Source organism: Vicia villosa, unplaced genomic scaffold, assembly GCF_029867415.1.
Source record: "Vicia villosa cultivar HV-30 ecotype Madison, WI unplaced genomic scaffold, Vvil1.0 ctg.001875F_1_1_3, whole genome shotgun sequence".
Taxonomy (NCBI): domain Eukaryota; kingdom Viridiplantae; phylum Streptophyta; class Magnoliopsida; order Fabales; family Fabaceae; genus Vicia; species Vicia villosa.
In genome coordinates, this window is record NW_026705759.1 from 93,556 (window position 1) to 102,137 (window position 8,582).

General features: G+C 32.6%; 2 non-coding genes across 2 annotated transcripts; both read left to right on the forward strand.

Moving 5' to 3' along the window:
- Positions 1 to 292: 292 nt before the first annotated feature.
- LOC131636965 (small nucleolar RNA snoR111) lies at positions 293 to 416 on the forward strand. Its single transcript, XR_009294236.1, has one exon. It is a non-coding gene; the product is annotated as a small nucleolar RNA snoR111 (small nucleolar RNA).
- A 508-nt stretch (positions 417 to 924) lies between these two features.
- Positions 925 to 1,014, forward strand: LOC131636964 (small nucleolar RNA SNORD96 family). The gene has a single exon (XR_009294235.1). It is a non-coding gene; the product is annotated as a small nucleolar RNA SNORD96 family (small nucleolar RNA).
- The last annotated feature ends 7,568 nt before the right edge of the window (positions 1,015 to 8,582 follow it).

Below are 8,582 nucleotides of genomic sequence, written 5' to 3' on the forward strand. Positions count from 1 at the left end.
CCGGTTACATCGATATGGATAAATCCATATCCGTGAAATACACAAATAATAAGGGTATTTTAGTCTAATTACAACAATCGCAGAATTAGGTCATCATTTTGGCCTATAAATTGCCTCTATAGCTCTGATTCATATACATCTTCCTTCCCCTTATTTCACAAATTCGGCGATTTTGGTTTTTCAATACTAATTCTTCTACGCTTAGATTTAGTTTCGAGTTCTAGATCTAACTAATTTATCATCTATTGTTTTGAATTGTAGATCTAATGAATGAGTTCCTCGATTGTTCAAACAGAATGATGAAGAGATTCATAAAATTTCTCTTGCATCGTTATAACATCGAGGTATAACAACCGCCGAGTCATCGTTTCGTCCGTCATTTTTCAATTGGCGAGTCGATTGTTTCTCGTCTACACTTTCCGTTTTTCTTTGATTTGTGTATTTAATTTTCGTTTTTGAATGTTTCTGTAATTTCTTTGGAAAAGTGCGTGTGATGTTTAAATCACAATTTCTTCACTTTGAACCTAATGGATATGTTGCATATCCTTGCGGATACCGTTCATTTTACTGATGCACTGATCTGCTTTGAATTTTACTGTTTATTATTCTTTGAATTGATTTGAGTTCGATCTGTTTTTGACGGGGGATTTTAATCCAAATCCCTAACTGTTATGGGGGCAAACTGATAATGTGTTTGTATGACTCCAAGTAAACGTCGTAGAACTATGTTTACTGACGTTGATGGTTTTCTCTTCTCGGAGATAATTCCTCCGTCGGTACTTGTCTCATATTCCATTGCCTTGTTGAGCAGCGTTGTTGCCTTTACATCTTGGGACTGGCCATGAGACACACATTCTAATAATTCCTTTCTTTTATTTGAGTTTTTTTGTTTAATATGAATATTTTATATAGAAAACAGAGATGTTGTCGATGAGGATATCATACACCAAATACCATCTTTCGGGACTGAATGGCTATTTGCCTTGTTGATACAATTCTGCAATTCTGAGGCTAAATCTTTGTTTCTTTTTCTTCTTTTTTTAGAAAAGAAATCTTGTTTTAGCCGTTCAACTGATTGTTGATGTTTCTTCTTACTCTGTAGCTGAATAACTGACAATTTTAGTTTATTTATGAATATTACATTAAATACTATACCCGATATAGTTTTAAAATATATATATTTTACATGGAAGTAACTCATTTGCATCATTCACATCGGTTTATTCTTTTTCTTGAAGCTGGAATACCTCTCCACAAGTTTTTAAATATTTAGGCAATTGAATATTTCAACCATTAATAGTTGATAAATTTGATAGTTAAAATGTTAATAGTTATATTATATGATAGTTAAAATATTAAATATACTAAATAGTTAAAATATTTAATTATCTAAATATTTAATAAATAAAATAGTTGGAACTAAACTATTTAATTTTATTATTTAATATTTAAAATAATTTTTGGATATTTAAAAATTAAAACAATTTTTTGATATTGTCAATTACGTAATTACGCTGACAGTGCATAATCTTACATTTAACTATGTTGATATTAACTTAGTTATGTAAATTTATAAAAAAAACAACAAAGATTATTTATAAACTTTTAAAATAATTAATATAAATATTAAAAAATGAGTTATCAAGTTATTACTAAATAATTAAGGGTCATGCTAACGAGTGCCCAAGGGCACTCTTTAAGCATTCCATATCAAGAAAATATTCCTTAAATAAAATATTTATTTCAATATTCAATGCTTTTAATACAAGTAATTTCAATAAAACAAACTCTGTCATTGCTTAAAAAAGTCAGATATTTCCTTTTATAAAATATTAAATACAAGTATTGCTTACCTTTTAAAACTCTTAACAAGTGCCCCTGGGGCACTCGTTAGCATTTCCCAATAATTAATATATCATTTAAAGTATAATTATAACTATTAATAAATTTATTATTTTAAATAATAATAAAGGAACTAAAATAAGTTAATTATTTTAAATATTAAGTAGTTAAAATATATAGTTTAGTTCAATTAATTCGTATATTAAATAATTAATTTATTAATATTTTATTTAATTATGTTAAATATTTAATCTTAAACATTTCAACACGTTTTCTATTTTAGAGAAAATAGGTTAATATAAAATACTTTTACACTATCATATTTCCTATTAAAATATTCTTTTATAAAAAAAAGTTTAATGAAATGACATATTAAATGCAAAATTTAATTTATTTTAATATTAATATAATATATTAAAACATTAAATTTATTTAATACAATATTTATAAAATTATTTTACACTTTTGTGTTACTCTTTTTAAATACAAAATTAAATTTATATTATTATTATTATAATATATTAAAACATTAAATTTATTTAATACAATATTTATATAATATAAAATTTATAAAGAGTACTGCATTAAAAATGACATGTTTTATATAATATTTAAATAATAATATATAGTATTATTTTAATCTTTAATTTGTGGAAAACTATTTTTACTATTTTAATTTGAGTTAAAAGGTAGTTCAATCCAATAGAAAGTTATTAATTTGCCATGTTATTAAATTTTTTTTAAATAAATAAATGATTTAATTAGATATATGGTGGTGATTAGTTGCAATGTAAATAATTAAATCATTTTATCATTAAAATATAATATTTATATATTATTAAAAGAGAGATGCATTAAAAAATTGTCGGCACACCCAGGATATTTAAAATTATTTTATAATATATTTAAAAATTTAAAAATGTGTAAATAAAAATAATATTTTTTTATAATTAAAAAGTATTCATTGGCAATATTGAATAAATAATTTCAAATTACTTTGAAAAAGATCATTCTAAAAACTATAATATTATATTATATAAATATTACTAATATTTTTTAAATATAATATTATATTATATAAATATTATATTATATTTCTTTGGGATCATTATAGATACTATAATATTATATTATATAAATATTACTAAAATGTTTTAATGCATTACTCTTTTTAAATACAAAATGTTATATATATATATATATATATATATATATATGTTAATATAATATTATAATATTACTTAATTACATAATTTTGGAATTTAATTTATGTTAATATAATATATTAAAATTAAATATAGTAATAATAATATTATATATTTTTTATTTTAGATTATAATATATTTATTTATTACTACTGACAGAATGAACAATGATAAACTTGCCAATGTTAAGAAATATATTGAGAAACCTGGTTAAGTGGAATGACATTGAGGAGAGGATTTTGAAGCAAAGGGCTAAGATCAATTGGTTAAAAGCTGGAGATGGCAACAACTCATATTTTCATGCTTCACTTAGAGCTAATCAAGCTTCAAGGGCTCTTACTATGCTAGAGAAGGAGAATGGACAGGTGCTTTCTTCTCATGAAGAGATTGAAGGTGAAATCCTTGAATTTTATGGGGGCCTCATGGGGCTTAGAGAGCAGGAATTAGATTGTGTTGACATTAGAGCTTTGAGGAAGGGCAATCAATTACAAATGATGCAAAGAATTAATTTTGAAAGACCTGTTATTGAAGAAGAAATTCACACTGCCCTTAAGGGTATCAATGACAATTTTGCCCCTGTCCTTGATGTGTATACAACTAAATTTTTTAAATCCACACTGTCCTTAAAGGTATTAATGACAATTCTTCCCCTGGCCTTGATGGGTGTACAACTAAATTTTTTAAAGCCAGCTGGGATATCATCAAAACTGATGTGATTGCTATTGTGTAGGAATATTTTGATAAAGATAATTTATATAAACCCTTTAATTGTACTTTGGTTTCTCTTATTCTAAAGAGTAAGTCTGCCAAATACATAAAGGATTTTAGGCCCATATCTGTCTGTACCACAGTTTACAAGATAATTTCCAGAGTGTTAACATCCAGACTGAGCATTGTCATAGGGAGGATAGTCAATATCAACCAGACTGCTTTTATACCAGGTCAACAAATGTATAGCCACATTCTCTTGGCCTATGAGATGCTCAAAGGTTACAATAGAAAAGGGGGTCCTCCTAGGTGTATGCTTCAAGTAGATCTTCAAAAAGCCTATGACATGATCAATTGGCATGCCTTGGAAACTATTATGCAGGAAGTTGGTATACCCTCCAAGTTTATTAGATGGATCATGAATACCTCAACAAATGTCTCTTACAAGTTTAACATCAATGGATCTTTATCTAAGATTTTGGTTGCTAAAAGAGGTATTAGGTAAGGGGATCCTATCTCCCCTTACCTTTTTGCTATTCTTATGGAGTATTTGCATAGATGTCTACACCAAATGCAGTTTGATCCCAACTTCAACCATCATGCTAAATGTAAGAGATTTCTCCTGACAAATCTTATGTTTGCCGATGATGTCTTATTATTTTCTAGAGGGGATTTCACATCTGTGGAGCTGATGTTGAAGGCTTTCCACAAATTTCTGAATTCTATAGGTATGAAATTCAATAACTCTAAAAGTAAAATGTACTTTGGTGCTGTTCAGTCTGACTTGAGAGAGGATCTTCTAAGATTAACTGAGTTTAAGGAGGGCACTCTTCCCTTTAAATACTTAGGGTTTCCCATTACTCACAAGAAATTGTCAGTTGATCACTACCTTGAACTCATTGATAAAATTCTGCACAGAATAAGATATTGGTCATCTAAGCTTTTGACCTATGCTGGGAGACTTCAACTCATAAGAGTGTATCTTTTGCTTTGGCCAATTATTGGCTGACCTGCTTTCCCTTGCCTAAAACTGTGATTAGTAAAATTGATGCAATATGTAGATCCTTGAATTTTTTTTTGAATAACCAATTTTTTTAAAAAAATTCCAAAAATAACAAGGTTTTCAAATTAATTACCAAAATGTCACTTTTTTGCTAAAAAATACACGTTGTCGCCAGGGGGGGGTGGCGACAACAATGGGCCCAAAACGTGGTCGCCAGTGGGCCTGACGCCTACATGTAAATTTTAGGTGTTGTCGCCACCCCCCTGGCGACAACACCCCCCCATATTTTTTTTTCTTTTTTTTTTTGTTATTTTTTTTCTTTAACATAATTCCTTCTAAATTTTTTTATATTATACTTTTCAAATATTATTTCAACATGATTTTTTTATATAATTTTTTTTCCATGGTATTATATTTTCGGTAATTTTTTACTTTCAACATTAATGTTTTCGGTAATATTTTCTCTTAAATGTTTGTAAATATTATTGGTTCCAAATATTTTTTCCATGGTAATATTTGGTAATTTCTTTCAATATGTATCATGAATCCATTATTTCTTTGGTAATCTTTTTTGTGTTGTAACCCATAAAATTTATAAAAAAAAGTTCATTTCATTGAAAAAGTAAATTACAAATATCATCGAAACTAAAAACTATGTTGTGGAGCTAGATCCACGATTGGGACATTTGGTCCTATTATGTCCTACCTCACGACATATACTACACTTCCTCTGCATTTTTTCAGTTACGTCCATCTCGGTTCTAATACGCCTGCTGTTTGGTCGACCGCTTTTATTCCGACGCATTAAATCGTTATGCCAAACTGTTTCCCCCTCGTACACAGGCCAATATGCCTCCATTGCTACCACCGGAAAGTAATTGTCGTATACGTTGAGCAACGTTGATACTTTATAAATTTCTGATACCAAAGATAATGCATCAAAGTGAGTATGTGAACATGCTGCAAGGACATGGGAGCAAGGCATGCGATATGCTTGAAATTGGCCACAGTCGCACCAACGACCTGGGATATTGACGCGATACTCTTGTCGTGGAAGCCCCTGGTTATGGTCAATTGTTTCTTTGACACTGAAGGTGTGGCCATGACGGTCGAACTCGGTCACTCGATGAGTGTTACCCTTGGCAGATTCCTGTTGTATATATTTCATGCAGACATCGCTATATACCTGTTGTGTTTGTAACACTGAATTCCACCTCTTACCTCGTGTGGCAAACAAAGTTGCCATCCGAAAATACGTAGCACTAACAATGGCAGTTACAGGTAGGTTTCGTATGCCTTTGAAAACCCCGTTCATTGATTCCACAAGATTTGTAGTCATGTGGCCCCACCTAGCCCCATCGTCGTTTGACCTAGTCCATCTTGCTCTATCAATGCTGTCAATCCACCTCCCTGCATCTGGATTTGTCAACGCTATTTCTCGGCGGTAGTATTGAAATCCAGGTTGGTTTAAGGCATACCCCGCGTTCACCAAGTGGTTCTTCAAAAATTTATCCTTGATCTCTCTCATAAAATTCTGTGCTATATGCCTAATACAGTAGACATGCTTAGACGGAGGGTTGTGCCAACCATTTGCCGGATTGTTGTATGCGCTGTCAATAGAAGCGTGCCTGTCAGAAATCAAACAAAGATTAGGTTGTGGAGCGACTCTAGCTCGGAGATTCTTCAGAAAGAAACCCCAAGCAGCAGCTGTTTCTCCTTCCACCAAAGCAAAGGCTATTGGAAAAATGTTGCTATTTCCATCCTGCGCGACCGCCATCAACAAAGTTCCCTTGTATTTCCCATACAGCCACGTTCCATCAATTTGAATAATCGGCTTGCAAAAACCAAAACCGACGATGCATGGTCGAAACGCCCAGAATAGTCTATGGAAGATTCCATTACCTTCGAGAGGGGTTCCGTCCTGGGACTGTACCGGCAGTGTCTCCAATATACTAACAGTCCCAGGTGAATACAATTGCAGTGCAGCCAGGTAGCGAGGAAGTTGTTGGTACGATTCCTCCCAGTTGCCGTAGACTCTTTCAATTGCTTTCTGTTTCGCCAACCAAGCCTTTCTGTACGAAGGTCTGTATTTGAACACAGAAACGCAATGAGAAATAATTGTCTTCACCTTCAGGGATGGGTTAGTTTCGACCAGAGGAATGATGGTATGACATATCATGTCATGACTGAGTTTTCGATGATCTTGCGCCATGTTAGTGGTGACGCAGGTGTGGGCTTGAGATATCGAACGTATCACCCACGCGTTAAACTTCTTTCTGAATGATGCCTTCAGCATGTATCCACACTCCGGGTTTTTGCATGCAATACTGACTCTCTCTGGATTTGATCGATCGGCTTTAAAATCAACACAATTTGCTAAGTGCCAATTTTTTATAGCCAACAGACAATCATCCTTCGAACGAAACGTGTCACCCTCTTTTAACTCCTCGCTTGACCTCATATATGGATTGTAGAACATATCGGACGATGGCTCGTCCTCTCCTAAATTAAGCGTTGTGAAATGTGCCGGAGGTGAATATGCTTGTGTATTCGGTACTCGATCCGGTACTGGAACTCCTTCGTCACCTTCATCTTCGGATTCACGATTAACCAACTCATCAACAACATCTTCTATATCAGTTTCTTCGTCAATGACATGTTCGGGTTGTTGTTCGTCATCAACAACAGGATCAATAACTTGTGACTGAATATTTTGCGAAGGAGCATTTTGTTTAACTACTATGTACAGTTCCAGATAATCATAACCAAAATATTCATGGGTGAGGAACATGTTTTGAACCTCTAAGTCAGTTGTTATCTGTGATTGACAAAACATGACTGAGTTGTTAGGTTGAAGAAGGGGTTGTCGGTAAAATATCTGAGACACTGGTTCTCTTATTTTGGATTCGATTTTCCTTTTTAGATAAGAGAAATCTGATTGTCTATTTAGAGCAAAACGTGTTGAGTTTGTGTTTCTAAATAGAAAACCGTTTGTGTCGCAGTGGTATGTCTCACCATTCATATGAACACGAACTTTGTACTGCGAGGTGGATGCCATAATTTGGATATGTGTTTGTGAAAGAAGAAATGTGAGAATTGTGTTGTAAAAGGAAGAAATGTTTGGGAGAATTGGGAGAATTCTGCACAAGATTCAAATATGACATGACTAATGCATGTCACAAAAGAATCTCGTCCCCACCTCTTACACAATGCTAATGCATACAAGAAATGAAGCAATAATTCTGCACAAGATTCAAATATGACATGACTAATGCATGTCACAAAAGATTCTCGTCCCCACCTCTTACACAAGGCTAATGCATGCAAGAAACGAAGCAATAAGTATATGTGTTAAATGAATTAAAATAAAAATAAAAACATCTAAATAAAAAATAAAAATTATGATAAATCGGTGCATGCAATGGTTTAACATAATTTAGCATGACAAGAATGCATGCCTCTATAGCAATCTAGTCCCCCCACCACAGACATGACAAGACAAGACACTGCAGGGAATCTCGTCCCCACCACAGACATGACGAGACAAGACACTGCAGGGAATCTCGTCCCCACCACAGACATGACGAGACGATACACTGCAGGGAATCTCGTCCCCACCACAGACATGACGAGACAAGACACTGCAGGGAATCTCGTAATAACCTATGCATTTTGGCTATAAATATGTTCCCAAACTTGTTCATTTTCTTCATCACCTCTTATAATTTCATCATAGCAACTTATCATCAGAGCAACTTTGTGTTTCATCATCAACAAACATGTCTCTCCTAACTATGGGTCAAGAGCATCGAGGAACCATTGCA